Raw genomic sequence first — 18,008 nt, forward strand, 5'->3', positions numbered from 1 at the left:
CTATTAGAGAACACTTCATTTGAAATTTATTTCACCTTTTGAAAATATGCAAGTCTTCTGTTCTCAGGCATCCTGAGTGTATCCTTTGATCCCATTTATTCCTCTTCAATTTTATCTGGCAGAAAAGTGATATACTTTAAGAGAATCTAATAATGTCATCCCATGTTTTAGTCATCCACATATCTACTTCAAATTCTTCAGGAGATGACAAGGATTGCTTGAAAACCACTGGTACCTTCCTGTCAGTCCCTTGACTCTGAGATGAATTCATGCATAAGTGAACATTGTGGACCAGTGGAGCAAATCTGAAGCAAATAATGCTTTTGTAATTTTACAGATCTCCCCAGAGAGATCTCCTCCTACATGGCAGGCGATGAAGTCTGACATCTTGGCTACCAAAGTGCTTTATAAAACAAGAGACTTTGTATGGCTGGTGGGGCTCCAGAATATTTAGAATAGTAAATGGATTTCAAAAAACTGATGTCCTGCGATGTATTATTAACTTAAATGAATGTTGAAGCACGTGTGTTTTTTTTCCTAAGGAAATGTATTACATTACCTGGGAAAAAAGAATGGAATTTGGGGTTAATGTAGAAAGTGGTGTTGCACTTGAGTATATGAGCCCCTTTCTTTTCTTTTTCTCCTTTTCATAAAAATCTTATTTCTTAGCTTCCCTTAGAAAAAGGGAAATTGTTGGCTGGGTCTGATCCAATCTAGGATGTCACAGCTACTAGGTTTTTGGAGCTACTCAACTTGCAAAATATTTAATCCTAATCTTGAATACCTTGGGTATTGTCAAAATATTTCCTTTCATGCTTGTAGTCACATGAACAAAAATGAGTGTTTTAGGAAAACCAATGTTCTTTGTCATATTAGCTTTTTTATTAAATATCTACTGTATTAATGCATTGCACGTATCCTTCATGTTGGCCTCAGTGTTGTAGTCTGATCTGCCAGTGGAGGGTCCTGCACTGAAGATAAGACACCTTGAGTTTCCTTGAGTCCTACATGTGCTCAAAGGGGTAACCATGTGGTTCAGACTGACAGCGTAGGGTTTGAGGACTGGTCATGGGTGCGTTTTGAACTGAAGATCAACTCTTTGTTCTAATTCATGTTCTAAACAGACCCAGAACACCTTGGGTATCTTGTTGCCCGTAGCAATGGTCAGGTTTTCAACCTATGGGTGGAAATTGAGTTCAGCAGCCCGAGAACCCTGTGTGTCTATGTGAAATACCTCAAGATTTTTCTCTTCTGAATAAATATTACAGAAAGTATTTGAGGCTGAAAACTGAACCTGGAGGACAAGATTATCTATCTCATGAGATGAAAATTCTGCTTCACTGCTTCTTTTATGAATTATTTCCTAAATTTGGGCCTGAGTCACTGAAGTCAGATTGTAAACAAAGTGGGAAGTACAGTGGTTACTCTGCATCTAGTACCATGTTTTGAAGTTTCTGAGAGGTCACTCTTATGCTGCGTTCAGGACATCAGGTAAGGACCTGACAAAAACAGCTGTTCTGCTGGGGAAAAGGAAATGCATCTGGAAGCTGGGAGAAAATACTGGAAACATTTTGTAGCGGGAACAAGTGGAGTAATGCTAGATCACTCCTCCATATCAGGCTTGTAAGCTTTGTTCTGCTCCATGTCTCTCATTGTTCCTGCCTCCTTGTTTCCAGAGGAGAGCTAGCAACAGCCAAGCTCCAATCCTATCACACCAGCTGCTTTCATCTAACAGTCTGAGACATTCTCAGCTCCTCTGAGAAGGCTCCTCTTTTGTGAGCCTTTTATGTATTAAGAGTAACAAATAGGAGCATTTAAAGCAATACTTAACTAAGTTCTGCTACCTCAGCAGTTTCTTCCCCTATTGTTAGCATTATATCTTCTAGTGGCCTGACCTTTAAGCATAAGTATCTGCCTGTATGAAATAATAAAAGGAAAAAGTTTGTATTTATATGACCTAGTATATTTATTTTCAGAAGTACATGTATGAACACATACACATGGTTATGTGCACACACTGGTAAAAGAATTACAAAGAGCCCTGAAGGAGCCTAATATTCATTTTAGAATCCATCAGAGTAACTAAGACAAAGAGGATATGTGCACTTCATAATGAAGTATTTTCCTTTTTTTTTTTTTTTTCTGGCAAAATTAGCTTCTCACTCATAGAAACAGTTTTCCCTTGCTATAAAATCTCCATTAAATGGCTACATTCATTATGCTGCTACCAAGGCATCTCCATCTATATGTGAATTTTTTGCTCATTTCATTTTTTCTTTATTTGTGTCCAGCTCACTCTCAGTTCACTGATCCTTTCAGTGACCTAAATAGTTTCACAGTATGCAGGAGTTCAGAAATACAGATGCAGCAAAGCAATTCAGGAATGGTCCTCTGCCTTCTCAAACCACTTGCCCTCTTCATCCTTGCTATATTTGGAGAAAAATATTTTGACACGAGTTTATGAGTGATACATATACAGTATCAACAGAAAAACAAATAGGACTTGAAGAAATAGTTGTATGGAATACTAATGTATCTCTTCCGTAAGTAATTTCTCGTACACCTTAAAGAAAATAGCTAGCTGAAACCTCAAGAGCTTCCCAAGGCCAGAGTCACTCTCTTAACTCCTCTACAAGTAAATATGCTATTTAAAGGGATTGAGGCCTTACTGTTTACAAGGTGTGGTTTAAGGCAGAATAGATGAAATCCTGTGCAAGTAGAACAGGATTGATTTGTGTTCCCTGTTATGTGGGAGTAGTCCCTCGGTCCTGATAAGGGAGCCTGTGGTTTCATTTGCAACACCCAGGTGGGACAATACACTACTCTCAACCCCACGCCATGTGTTTTTAAGTCTATGTTACAAAATGATGTATTTCAAATTTCAACTAATTATAAAAATACCATATACTCACAATATTTTTATTTCAGTAACTTGGGCCTTGGTCAAAATATTGTTCTACTTCAGCAGTATTCATAGTGATCCCCAAATAAATAAATAAGTTTAAATTTGCATTACTCTTAATAGAATTATGTCAATTTGCATCAGGTTGAAAACTGTACCAAGAACTTGAGCTGAGTAACAACTTGGCTGCTATACTGAGTGGGACTTTGTCAGATAAAAACCATCACGTTGTGATCCAACATTTGATCTTGGTCATTATCCAATGTCCATTCCCCTTAGGGTTCACTGAAAGTGTAGCCAACAGGAGCATCTATGTTTACTTCAGTGGGTTTACTTCAGTTATAGAGGCTGTCAGAGCTAGGAGACTGGTATACTGACAAAACCATTCTGTTGAACGTATCTAGGATTGTTTTTGGTTTTGGTTTGTGGGTGGGTTTTTTTGTTGTTGTTTTTTGTTTGGTTGGTTTTGCATACTTCTAACCAGTACTTGAGTTAACAGAGGAAACTTGCAGGAATATGTAAGTGTTGCTGAATTGGAGCACTCTTTGAAATACTGCGTAAGACAAAAATACAAGTGAATGATTGTAGAACTTCCATGAAACATGACAATTTACTTGGTATTGGTAGTTTATGTTTTTAAAGTAAGTAGTCTGCATAGTGTTAAGAAGGGCAGTCATTAGAAATGTATTAATGTAGCATCTTTCCAGCCAGCAAATAAAACAACATTTGAATTCAGTGTTTTCTAGTTTTGTGTGTCCAATTAGCTCTAAAAATCTAGCCCCAAATTTCTAAACTCAGGAGAAATGAAACAAAACAGAGGCAGAAGACTTCCAGTATGAAACATCTATTAATAATTATCTAAGGATACGTGTGTACTCCCTAAACAAGATGTTATTTAATTTTATATTTATTAGATGCAAAACTAATAAGATAACATATAAGGCCAAGCTACGGCCTTATTCATTTTTACTGGTACTGACCAGGTCTCCAGAAAGAGAAAAGGTTAAAATATACAATAGTAAAAAAAAGGAGATGGGGGTGGGTGGGGGGGAGATTCTCTAGTAGATCAAGAATAGGAAATTATATTGTTGTTGAGTGCAAGATTTCTCATTCTGTATTTTGAACTATCTGATATTGGCTTGATACTGATCTGATACTGATGCTTGAATCAAAAACCAGGAGTAGAAGCCATCAAGGCTTAATCTTTATAATCTTTGGAAAAAAGGGCGGGCCACTGAGGAGGACTACAAGGATGTAGCGAGGCTGTGCAGGGAGAAAATTAGAAAGGCCAAAGCTCATCTGGAGCTCAATCTGGCTACTGCCGTTAAAGACAACAAAAAATCCTTTTACAAATACATCAACGCGAAACGGAGGACTAGGGAGAATCTCCATCCTTTACTGGATGCGAGGGGAAACCTAGTTACTAAGGATGAGGAAAAGGCTGAGGTGCTTAATGCCGCCTTTGCCTCAGTCTTTAGCGGCAATGCCGGTTGTTCTCCGGACACCCAGTGCCCTGAGCTGGTGGAAGGGGATGGGGAGCAGGATGTGGCCTTCGCTATCCATGAGGAAATGGTTGGCGACCTACTACGGAGCTTGGATGTGCGCAAGTCGATGGGGCCGGATGGGATCCACCCAAGGGTACTGAGAGAACTGGCGGAGGAGCTGGCCGAGCCGCTTTCCATCATTTATCGGCAGTCCTGGCTATCGGGGGAGGTCCCGGTTGACTGGCGGCTAGCCAATGTGATGCCCATCTATAAGAAGGGCCGGAGGGCAGACCCGGGGAACTATAGGCCTGTCAGTTTGACCTCAGTGCCGGGGAAGCTCATGGAGCAGATTATCTTGAGGGTCATCACGCGGCACTTGCAGGGCAAGCAGGCGATCAGGCCCAGTCAGCATGGGTTTATGAAAGGCAGGTCCTGCTTGACGAACCTGATCTCCTTCTATGACCAAGTGACGCGCTTGGTGGATGAGGGAAAGGCTGTGGACGTGGTCTACCTTGACCTCAGTAAGGCTTTTGACACCGTTCCCCACAACATTCTCCTCAAGAAACTGGCTGCTCGGGGCTTGGACTGGCGTACGCTTCGCTGGGTTAGAAACTGGCTGGATGGCCGGGCCCAGAGAGTTGTGGTGAATGGAGTCAAATCTGGTTGGAGGCCGGTCACTAGTGGAGTCCCCCAGGGCTCGGTACTGGGGCCGGTCCTCTTTAATATCTTTATTGATGATCTGGATGAGGGCGTCCAGTGCACCCTCAGTAAGTTTGCAGATGACACCAAGCTAAGTGCGTGTGTCGATCTGCTCGAGGGCAGGAAGGCTCTGCAGGAGGATCTGGATAGGCTGGAGCGATGGGCTGAGGTCAACTGCATGAAGTTCAACAAGGCCAAGTGCCGGGTCCTGCACCTGGGCTGCAACAACCCCAAGCAGAGCTACAGGCTGGGAGATGAGTGGCTGGAAAGCTGCCTGGCCGAGAAGGACCTGGGAGTATTGGTGGATAGTCGGCTGAATATGAGCCAGCAGTGTGCTCAGGTGGCCAAGAAGGCCAACGGCATCCTGGCCTGTATAAGAAGCAGTGTGGCCAGCAGGTCGAGGGAAGTGATTGTGCCCCTGTACTCGGCTCTGGTGAGGCCGCACCTCGAGTACTGTGTTCAGTTTTGGGCCCCTCGCTACAGGAAGGACATGGACGTGCTCGAGCGAGTCCAGAGAAGGGCGACCAAGCTGGTGAGGGGTCTGGAGAACAAGTCTTACGAGGAGCGGCTGAGGGAGCTGGGCTTGTTCAGCCTGGAGAAGAGGAGGCTCAGGGGCGACCTCATCGCTCTCTACAGTTACCTTAAAGGAGGCTGTAGAGAGGTGGGGGTTGGTCTATTCTCCCACGTGCCTAGTGACAGGACGAGGGGGAATGGGCTAAAGTTGCGACAGGGGAGTTTTAGGTTGGATGTTAGGAAGTACTTCTTTACCGAAAGGGTTATTAAGCATTGGAACGGGCTGCCCAGGGAGGTGGTGGAGTCACCATCCCTGGAGGTCTTTAAAAGACGTTTAGATGTAGAGCTTAGGGATATGGTTTAGTGGAGTTCTTAGTGTTAGGTCGGAGGTTGGACTCGATGATCTTGAGGTCTCTTCCAACCTAGAGAAATCTGTGAATCTGTGAAAGGCATTTTTATACCCTAGCTGCATTTACACCAACTGATGGCATACTTCTTGCTAGAGATATAAGATATGGTAAATAAGATGCATTTGGCTGTTGTTTAAACAATCTCCTTCCATCTACTTCATGCCAGTTTTCCCATCCTGTGCTGCTTTGATCCTCTGTCACGTTACATGTTGATAAACAGAAAAGACATTCATATTTCTAGGCGGTCAATGTTTGATGGCAGTTTTACTAACTACCTCTGTTCATTTTTTTATGTAGCTCCTTTAACATAACAAAGTCTGCTGTATGCAGGACAAAAGACCAATATAAGTGTTTATACCTGAAATGTTGATGCATAAATGGAGGATAGAACTGTTCTAAATGTTATTATACCTAAGTTTTTATAGCTTTGTAGTTATTTAGTTATATCTTAACCTTCAAAAGAGAAAAATCTATTTGAATTATTAATAATAATAATAAGAGAATTATTATTTCTCACTAAGAGATTGAAAGCTGGCAATGAGATTCTATTCTTGCAAACCTTTCGCTAAAATAAGTATAATATAGAAGATTGTAATTGCTTGTCATCGTAAAAAGGGATGATAGAAGTGGTGAGTTAATGATTTTCTCAATATCAAGCAAGGTCTTTCATGCTAAACAAAATCAGGACTAAATACTGACCACTGCCACCTTTTGCAAAACCTCTGAAACGCAGAGTAATTTATAATTAGTTCAAACTTCAGAAATTTGCTCAAGGTTCCCAAAAGATGTAGAAGCTGTTTTTGCAATAGTCTTTGTTTGTCTTTGCTGGAGAAATCCTTGCTCATAGCTCATTAACAAATTGTTAAGCCTTGCCTCTAAGAAACATTATTCTCTAGCCTTGTTGAAATTCATAGTTTTTGACTATGTGGCCTGGCATGTAACTGGTTCAGTGTTTTGCATGAATGTGGACTAAATGAAAAGACATCAGTGTATCAAGCAGTTCAGAAACATGGCTGTTCTACAGAAAGTAGATTCTCTGGTTGGGTTGATTCTGGAAAAGGAAATTTTTGACTGCATAATCCCAGTCATGCTATTTAGGCAGAGTTATAGGATAGCTGGAGATCAAGGGAAGAAATCAGACAAATGCTGAAATGAATCTTTATAAGAAATACTCTCATGAAAACAAATTAAAAAGGCAACAAGCTACTAATTATCTTAAGAAAGTTAATAACTTCATTAGCCTGGTTTTATTTCAAAAGGTGTGAAAGTGTCAATAAGAAAAAAAAAGTATGTCAGCTGAATTAGAGTAATTTCAATTATCTAACAAGCCAGATCACTTTAGACTGTTAAATCACGGAAAATATCTATATGCAGGTGAGGACAACAGTGCTATGCACAAATATGTAAGCATCAGACAAAAAAAAAAACCTACTAAAATCATGAAACAGGTGGAGCAGAAGATTAAGATGAGACTTTAATTTTTAGAAGCACAGGAAGAGATAAACAAGAAAAAATAGTTTAAAACATTTCAGAAGCTTTACTTTTAAAGAAACTTAATATAGTTAGGAGTGGCTAAATAGTGCAAAGAACCATTCATAGGATTTTCAGGATGAATATGTTAATACTCTCTTTGCAGTTATATATTTTTTATTTGTTGTTAGCTAGTAGATGAGTGACTGATGCATGTTTATGCAAGTGTTCTGAATCTCTACGCTTTCATAAATGTAGCTGTGAATCACTCTGGCTCAAATCCATCTTGAAAGTACAGCGTATGTCATTTGCTGCTGTGCTGGCATTCATTTCCTGCTCCAGTGCAACACAGTGAGAAAGTAAGTCTGTGACATGCAATTTAGCTGATCATCATGAAGAACAAATATTCAATGTAATAAAATTAGAGACTGGAAATTGTTGCCATAAAATATCAGGAAATAGCCTCACATATAATTATTATCTAACCTAAGAAGTTAGATTGGCTCATCAAAAATTACAAAGTGGAAACCAAAACTGCAATACGTCTTTCCTTGTATTAGCAATGCTGTTCCAAAGGGCAGCTGCATTTTGTAGAGCAGCTAGGAGTGGATTGTGGCAGAAGACAGCCTATCTCTGGTTACCCTCTTTCCCAGTTGTGCCTATGTCCCAGGTGAGACATTCATTTTGACCATCAGTTGAATACATTCACAGTTCAGGTAATTCTGGCACTTACCCTGTAAGAGTCATGTCAATGGGGCAGGAATTTGTCTTTGTTTGTGGCCTTTAGCTGTCATGACAAAAAGCTACATGCTCTGCTAAGCAGGAAGGACAGGAAACACTGCTTTAAGCTATAGATGAGAGGTGGTTGTTAATGAACAGTGAACAGTAAATAACCAGTAAAGAGCTTTTTGTCCAAAGATTTCAAGAAAATTACAAAAGTAGCTCAACACAGCAATCCCTTATCATTTGGAGAAATTTTTGCACAAAGTTAAACAAAGCCCATGCTACAGTCTTCACTTTTTCATTATTATCACTACATGCTAATATTTTATGCCATGTATTTGAAAGGTTCTGTTATGTTTCAAATATGACCATGTGGGAATGAAGCTTGACACACAAAGTAAACCTTTAGGATTTCATTGGTATGATCTCTGTCTATGAAATCTTGTTATATTTTATATATATATATTATATTCTGGTCTATGGCATCACTGGTTCTGCTTTGCAGAAGAAATACACTTTGCATCATATAATTCCCCTACATTGAACTGTTTACTGTGGCAGATCTATAACAGCTTAAGATCTTCAACAGTCATTTTAAGGCTTTAAAATCGTTCACTGTGGCAAACAAGTATGCCAATGCCAATCTACACAGAATACATTCGTGTATTGTCACAATAGTGACAAATAGAAACAAATCAAATGTAATCCATCTGAGAGTTACCTAGGTGAGAAGAAAGAGAATGCCAAAAAACAACCCCACAATATCACACGATTTGTGATGTGTATTTTGATACTAATACTTTGAGAATCTGTGCTCTTCCATAAAGAACCACTACCGCTACTACTACTTTTAAACTAGTAGGAACTTCATTTTCCTTAAATATTCCAGTTCATTCTGAAAAAATGACAGAACTGCCACCACTTTGACTTACAATCATAGAATCATGGAATGGTTTAGGTTGAAAGAGACTTTAAAGATCATCTAGTTCCAGCCCCCCTGTCATGGACAAGGACACCTTCCACTAGACCAGGTTGCTCAAAGCCCCATCCAGCCTGGCCTTAAACACTTCCAGGGATGGGACATCCACAGCTTCTCTGGGCAACCTGTTCCAGGGCCTCGCCACTCTAATAGAGAAGGGTTTCTTCCTAATATCTAATCAAAATCTGCTCTTTTTTTTCTTTAAAGCCATTATTCCTTGTCCTATCACTACACTCCCTGAGAAAGAGTCCCTCCCCAGCTTTCCTGCAGGCCTAGGACTTAGACTGATAATGTTGCCTCTTCTGAGGGAACTCAGGTCTGAAAATCTATTTCTGATGGTTTTGAAGGACTGCTAGTGCCACAGCAACACAGAAAGAAGTAGTGCCAAAACCTTTCTTGCAGATGCTTACAGTGTTTCCAAACGAATCTCACTTACAGATTCCCAGATGTGGAACAGAGGCCAAATTTCTCAATGTTGTATCTAAGCAGATTATTGGAAAGTATCACCTCTTTACTAATAATAAAATGTGCCTGGGAAGGAGGTATATAGGCATTATTGGGAATCAGTTTTAGAAATACGCTATAGTTGTGAACCACTGATGTGAATTGCTATTTGTGATGTCTGCAAAGTGGGTATTTCCAAAAAACTATCAGTACAGTGGGTTTAATTTTTAGCTGTGCATTATTCATTTGCAGCTCTCAAAACAGTCTGCAAAGACAGCTGTTACTAATACAATAATGTCATTGCTTGAAGCAGTTTCCTGAGTAAATGTGTGCTTGAGATATAAGTAGACAAGTGCCCACTTTCTCCCTAATATTTCTTGCCTTCATTTACTATTTCTTGATTCAGAATTTTGTTTTCTTTCAAAGTAAGTTTTAAAGGCCGCACAAATTACAGTGTGGTTTGTAAGGGAAGGAGTGGCTGGGATAGAGCAGCTGCAGGATTTCAAGATATTTTTAGAAGGAGACACAGATGCCATCTTTCATACTCTTACTGGAGGTAGCAGTTAGCTGAACTTTACTTTCTGTAGACAACAACTGAAAGAGAACACAATATTCTAGATTATTAGGACTTTTCTTGTCTTTTTTTTTTTTCCTAAAAATTCCCTACCCAGTGCTTCTTCTGACACAAGCTCAGATGGTGTCTCATCCTCTACCAATCTTGGTCTAACAAATACTACCCATGACTTTCAAGGGAGTTCAGAAATGAGCGTTTTTACACATGAAAATTCAACTGTTCATCTGAACGGCCTTTACGGAGCCATTGGAAGCCCAAATGATATCTGATTGATGATACTGCAGCATTTTTAATTCCTAGCCATTCTGCCAGGTTTGTTCATCCAGCATGCCACAAACATCCAACATACTTAAGCCAACTCCTTCTCAGTTGACAGTTAGTCATTTGCACAGTATCATAATAACTAAGTAACAAACAATTCATCACGAACCCAGGCGGTCAAAAGTGGATATGGATTTAGGCTTTTCTATTGTTCATTAAGCACAGTCAGATGACAAATAGCCATCTACAGTGCGGATGACAATGATTGGCATATAGCAATTACACCCAGTGGCAATTAAATGTAATGCAGCAGAACTGTGAGAATCACTGAGGTCACAACAGTAAGCTGTAAATGACTGATCAGGAACCATATCAGTCCAAGGTATTTTTTTCATCTAACAATATAAAACTTCTTAACTTGTCTCTGGTGCTATGTTAGCTGCTTTGTTAATAACATTTATGTTATTAATATATACAGGCCTCCCTTAGGTCAGAAAGATAGTTGCCTACTTAGCTGAAATTCAATGAATGTAATTAAATGTTGCAGCCTTGGGCTACTGTTCTAAAATATTATTTATTCGGAAGCTTTCTTACAGCCTTGGAATTTTTTCTTAACAGTATTGAACATCCTCAGGGTGCATGCAAGTGAGGGAGTGAGGTTCAGGGTCTGAAACAAGCCATATTTTCAGATACACCACCAGATGTGTTTGTTTAAGATAAGACCAAATACAGTCAAATCTGACAGAACAGAAAGGGCGATAATAATTACTGGCAACGTAATGGAAAAGTAACATATTCTGAGCTTGATCCTCTGCTAGTGCAAACTTGGAAAGCAGTCTGATGTTAGTTGAATTACATATATGTTCACCAGCATATCTGGTCCTCTACTGTGAAAAGTATTTCTGATTATCACTTTTTTCTGTACCTGAAAAACAAAGTGAGCAGGAAGAAAAGAAGTAATAATGATCTGTGTCTTTCTGCATCCAGTGAAGGAAATACTGATGGTTGTTTATCAGTAATGAATTTCAATAAATCTTTCATCAGTAGCTTTTAGTATTTCTAGAACTATTCCTTTTCTAATATTTTCTTTTATATATTCATGGATAAATCTTTACAAAAGAAAAGCACACACACACACAAAAAAAGAAAGATTTCCGGAATTTTAAAGACTCTTAGTGGATCATTTTGTCTTTTATTTAAGCAAATGATGAGTTTCACTGAGAAATCCTAAAACTCCTGTAGTGAACAGAGAGAAACATGAGAGAAACATGATGCTTCAGAGGCTTGAATTCCTTCCATCCAAATTCATTACAAGCCACATATTAGTGGTTAAGACCCAAATTTTCCATATGCTATATGTAATGTAATTGAGTGTTTCCCCTTAAAAGCTTTAAACCTAGAAAAAAGATAATGCTTATGACTTAGGGCCTGAAGGCATAGCACGTAAAGTATGCTTACATGCCAAAGTGTCTTTTGTTTTACAAGGACTATGCAATAGCTATAGAAGCCAGAACTAATTCCTTAGCTTTAGAAAATCAGTTACAAGTTCACATACGTGATTTTAGCAGGGCTTATCAGCATTCCATGTGATTTGGTGGAAGAAAAACAATGTAGTCATCTGACAACCTCGCATTAAAATGCTCCTATGATTGCAGGTGAGAACTGTCACCTTAACAAAGTACTTGGTAAAGCATAAGTGCTGATTGTAAAGATGCTGTCTCATAGAGTCTCACAAACATCAGCTATTGCTTAGATGGTAGACATAGACAGCTAAGCTTAATGACAGCAGAGGTGGGCTGTTGGGCAAGGATGTAATTCCAATGTTCCCTTTGTTCTGATCACAAAATCAGTGTTCAAATAAAGTCACCTACTCAACCAAAGGAAAGGTAGCGTTGTCCATATGGCTCATTAGCTCTAGAAAAGGTGCTGTCATTGTATTTTGAGTGGTATTATTTTGTGCAACTTGATCAATCATGGTTTAATGTAAAAAACTTATTAGTAAGATTCAAGATAATAGCACAGTTGCTGTGTTTATATAGCCATAAGTTCTCCAGCTTGAAAAAATTATGTACTTTTATACATTCTCAGTATATTCATTTTGTCATCATGGGTCACATTTTCAGCTGATGTAAGTTATCTTGTCCTCATTAAAATCAGCAGAATCATGATAATTTACAGTGGGTAAAGATGTGGCTTATTGTTTCAATGTAAGTGATTGCTGAACTTATAAAGATTTAATTGAGATACTTTAAAAAGAAAAAAAAAAGCTTTAAGTTTCTCATCTATAATGGATGCATAGCATATATTAAAAAAAAAAAAAAGAAAAAGGGCTATGAAATGATTTGACAGCTTGTGTGACTAATAGAAATGCTGTCCCTAAAGGGAAAAAAGAACATCTTACCTATACAAGTGTGTCCAATTTGAGTTTTAAATCAGAGAGTAATTATGTTTTTTAAAGGAGAAAAAAAGAAGAAAACTTTTAATCTTCTAGGTGGCCTCATTTTAGCAAAAAGACAAATTTAGGAAGTGTTTTGGATAAGATGATGCTCTGCATCCTTCATAAATTTGGACTAAATCCAGCCTCTAAAGGGCTGGAAACCATTGTATTAGCTTACTTGTACCTGACATAAAACATACACAGACACATGCACAGAAAAAGAAAAAAAAAAAAACACTGCGCAATAGATAACACATATACTCACATTCTTAGGTTGCATTTTAGCATTTGGAAAATGGAAGGATTGTTTACTCCAATAACCTGTGAAGTAAATAGTAAAATAATAGTAAATAGTAAAGTAATAGTAAATAGAAAAAGGTGAGCAGTGCCACAGGAACAACAGAAAAACAACAAATAGGAAATCCCAGATGTATAGATCTGAATGGTTGCTTCACATATTTTCAGGTATTACACAGGCCACGTTGCATTTCTTGCATCTTGACTCCTGCACAAACAATGGACTCTTGACTATTTCAATGTCTTGGTGCTAGTGTAATAATATAATGTAGCTCATGTTAGCTTAACCTAAATCCTGTGAGAAAAAGTTCCAGAGGAAAGCACACGGCAGCTGTCTGAAACGTTATTTATTACTGTCTGCAGTGATTTTGTCAGTCGCCACAAGCTGAGCACGGTTAGTACTAGTGTGCAAGACCTTCCTAGTGTTCCTTGATGCAATGGGCGGTTGTTCTAGTAGTTCAGTAGGTGGCACTGAATGCAGTAATGTGTCAGTGTGTTATACAGTTGGAGATTATTATACAGTTGGAGATTTTCCTGATACAAAAAAGACAGGGATCTCCTGGAAAGAGTCCAGGGGAAGGCCACAAAGATGAAACAGGGCCTGGAGCATCTTCCCTATGAGGAAAGGCTGAGAGACCTGGGTCTGTTCGGCCTTGAGGAAAGAAGACTGAGAGGGGATCTTATTAACATTTACAAATATCTTAAGTTTGGGAGACAGGGATTTGGCCAACCTCTTTTCAGTGATTTGTGGGGACAGGACAAGGGGCAATGGCCACAAATTGGAGCACAGGAAGTTCTGCACCAACATGCGAAAGAAATTATTCACGGTGAGGGTGACGGAGTACTGGAACAGGCTGCCCAGGGAGGTTGTGGAGTCTCCTTCTCCAGAGATATTCAAGGCCCATCTGGATGCCTACCTGGGCAGCCTGCTCTAGGGAACCTGCTTTGGCAGGGTGTTTGGACCCGACGATCTCTTGAGGTCCCTTCCAAACCCTACAATTTTGTGATTCTGTGATTAGAACTGGGAGAATGGTAGATATTTTGTGTTTGTTCCTAAACTGAAAAAAGAGAAGAAAGGAGGGGTGGGAAAAAAAATAATAAAAAAAATGTGTTCCACTGAAAACATCTTGTTTCCTCCAGCATAGTGTTTGATTTTGAGTGGGGATTATTTTGCCTTTTCAATTATTCCTTTTTCTTATTATTTTTCCCACCAAGAAAGATTTTAATTAGAGATTGTAACCTCAAAATTCAAAATGAAAAAAATCTGTCTTCAGAATTTCAATGAAAAATGTTTAGAAGTTTCTGAGAAATGTGTCAGAATGCAAAAAATAAGTGTTTAGATGACAGTAGCAAAAAGCAAGTAACAAGTGATTAAGCTACAGATACACTTGTCCAAAATCCAACACAACACATTAAACAAAGTGAATTCCAGGCAGTTATCCTTAAGTATAATGTTACTTAATATCTGGGCACATTTGTGATGGGGAGAAGAAGAAATAACCACTATGGTCTGGACTAGCTTTTAGCAGCAACAGCTGCAGGCTATACCTGAATGAAGTTCCAGAGTAAGCTGAGCCATATTTTCACATACATGTAGGTGGTAAAGGAAGCAAATAAGCTAATGATCTTATCTTAAAACATAGGTCCTCTTAGATACTTAGACATTTAAGATTTCTTAAAACTTTCAGGCCTTAGGCTTTCAGTCTGCTCAATTGATGCTCAGCTGCCAAGCAAGATTGATTCCACCCCCAAGCGCATACATTTTTTGCCACTAGGCTCAAACATCCAGTCCTTAAATCCTAAACAGCCTGATGGCTCCCTTCAGCAATTATAAAGGAGATAACACAGGAAGATGCTGCTACAGTCATACCCATGTCCCTAACCCATCCCATTAGCCAACTTTTTGATAAGTTGGAAGATAGCAAATCAACATAAGGATATAAACCTGATCTCCTTCTTCCCAGTTCAACTCTAGTGGAACTCCTGTAAGATCTTGTACAGTCTATCTATTTCTTCTTCTGAAGCTATTAGCAAGTATTTTCTTTCCCAGTGACAAATAGAGAACTGAAAATATAACTACTGCATCTTCTAGCACTTGTGTTATATACAGTGAAGCAAAGGGAACATCTTTGCACAGAAAAATAATGCAAGTTCTAACTAGTCTAAGCTGAAACAACTTTTTGCTCTTTATCTTTCTCTTGTTAAAAATAAATTTGCATATCTTTAAAGTAAGAAGAGTAATAAGTATGTATTTGCAGGGGACACTGTAGAAATAACAACTTGAAGCCAAAACAAAAGCTTATTTAATTATATGTTTATCAGTTTAAAATAAGAATAAAAGAGAATGTAGAACCCTGAACCCAAAGGGGGAGTTGACAGTGTAATGGAGGCAGGAGATGCATATAACCATGCTGTGATCTCTGTTCTGTTTCAAAGTATCACTTGGCTTTTTCTTATTTGCACCTACGGTATGACAGCATACAGAAGGAATGCTAGCAGCTAAGGCATGAAGGCATTTCTATCTTTCTTAACCATAAGTACAGTCAAAATTGACTGACTGTATCCAATGTATTAGAGCAGATAACCAAGTAGTTAATTGTGTACATTTCTAACATTCATTGGACTGGAAAATTGTAAAAGTAAAAAGAGAAGGTAGAGGCAGGGAGTGAAATGTGCTTTGATTATCTGGGAAGATTATTAGATTGGACTTTTTTGAGATTGCACAAGAAAGGAAATTTTCACCCATGTAATCTGAATATAATGAATCCTTTATTTCAATTTAATCTACAGTTTTGTCTTTCCTGTTTGTAATACATTTGACACCTGCTGTTTTACCTTATGCCTTCATCTAATATCAACGTTTCTCTCAGGGTAAACGTATTATCTCTTTACAGTAATACCTTTGGAATTGCTTTCCCAGTTATGGCCCTAGTACTTTTTATCAAAACAATACAATCTAAGCAATAACCAGGAAGATATTGTAAAGGCATTCTCATGCTTCCCTGTTCCTTTCAGAATACTTTATACCAACAAGCCTTGAACTTTCTAATCAGCACTGCAAAATACGTACATATAACCACAGAAACAAGTGACCTATAACCTGGAATAGTCCAGGTTCACATAATACGAACCGATTGTGTGAGTCTGCTGCAAATGTTCCTACCTTTCCGCAGCACGAGTCTATAGCAGGAGGCATAATGCATCAACATAAACTGACATCAGATGAGTATTTGTCTCTGTTCTCTGTCTCTCTGTTTTTAGTGATTTCTAATTGTGACGATGAATCACACTACTGGAAGTACAGTGCAGCAAGGTATCATATAAATCATATGTTATTTCTATTGTTGCTACAAATGAGTTACCTGCCTTCTCACACATCAGTCAGGATTCTGTTGTTTGAAGCAGCTTTAGGCCCTAATTGGTAATAATTTATGTGTGGTAAAACTTAATGACTCCAGCAAGACAGTTCTTGCACAGGACGTTAAGAGTTAGTTCCTTACATTGCTCAGAAGATTTTCAAAGTTGCTCTTAAAATTCCAGGGTGTGAGCAAGCCTCACATCTACTAAAACTGTTATGGCTTCCTGCTTAAGCTTTTCATCAGTGACACTGTATGACCTTCGAAAGCCACCCCTCTGAGTACATCACTTTAAAAGGTTATTTCAAGAATACAAAATAAGAGCATACTACCAGTTCGTAGATGGACTGGATCGTACTCACAGTCAGTTGGTGAGAACTATTCTGCTTTACTTCCCTGTAAATACACTACAACTCAGTCTTATGCTTATTCATTGATGTGTCTAATTCTGCCATAAACAGACAAGGTCTTGCACAGGGCACAAGCAGGTCCATCTATGTGCTGTTGCTCTAAGGCAACAGCACATAGGCAAATGATGGTGCATAGAACACTGTATGCTGAACACTGTATGACTACATGAACACAAAGGAAAAAGATGGATTGTGGTCTGATTGCTCTGCAGAAATACAGCAGAAGAAGCCTTTTGAATACCATCACGTATCTACTAGTTCAGTCGGCATTTTTCAGATACTTGGCACAACTCAGATAGTGTGAACGTAGAAGATGGTGCTTGGCCATGTCCACTGGCATTATGTGGAATAATAAATAATAATTATTTTCTATAATGGGTTCAGGGAGCAAATAAGCCACATTGCCATGTCAGCTTTTTAGCTCTGAGTCACAAAAGACTTTTCTCTTTCCCTGCAACTGGATGGCAGATTGTTTAGGGTGACATTATCTGGGTCCAGATGGTCCCACCTACTGCAAAATCTGTAGTGCTTGTTTATTTTGTAATGGTTCTGTGCCTTGATCTTTTAACAGCTCTCTGGAGAAGGAGGGGGAAGAGTTAGTAGGCGCAGTGTGTTGTTCTGCTGTGTCTTCAGTGAATGGTGTTCCCTCAGTTTTTGGTTTGCTTTTTGTTTGTTGTTGTTGTTTTGTGGTGTTGTTTTTCGTTTCAGTTTGTTACTGAGTTGTTTTCCAGAGAAGAGAACTGAAGGCACTAGGATTTTATTGAAAACAGAATATGATTATTAACTTGCTTAATGATCTGCTTCCCATTAGGGGGGGGACACAGGGAAATTATTCTTATGGAAAGGACAGCACCTCCTTGAAATGCAACTCTGTTCCAAAATATAAATCTAAAAGTGTTATTGGCAACTGCATATTTACCATTTATTAGGGATCGCATGGTAAATCTACTTAGACTCACAGGATAATCCACATGGGAAAGGTCTTCTCATGAGGTCTCTGTCAACTTCTGGTAGGTTTCTCAGGGCTGTATGCAATCTGATCTTGAAAA

General features: G+C 38.8%; 1 protein-coding gene across 12 annotated transcripts in view; it reads left to right on the forward strand.

Annotated features, from left to right (window-relative positions):
- Positions 1 to 18,008, forward strand: part of LOC308199825 (uncharacterized protein) — a 605,136-nt gene that overhangs the window by 521,186 nt on the left and 65,942 nt on the right. The window lies entirely within an intron of this gene.

Source organism: Anser brachyrhynchus (assembly GCF_964034855.1).
Source record: "Anser brachyrhynchus genome assembly, chromosome: 9".
NCBI classification, from domain to species: domain Eukaryota; kingdom Metazoa; phylum Chordata; class Aves; order Anseriformes; family Anatidae; genus Anser; species Anser brachyrhynchus.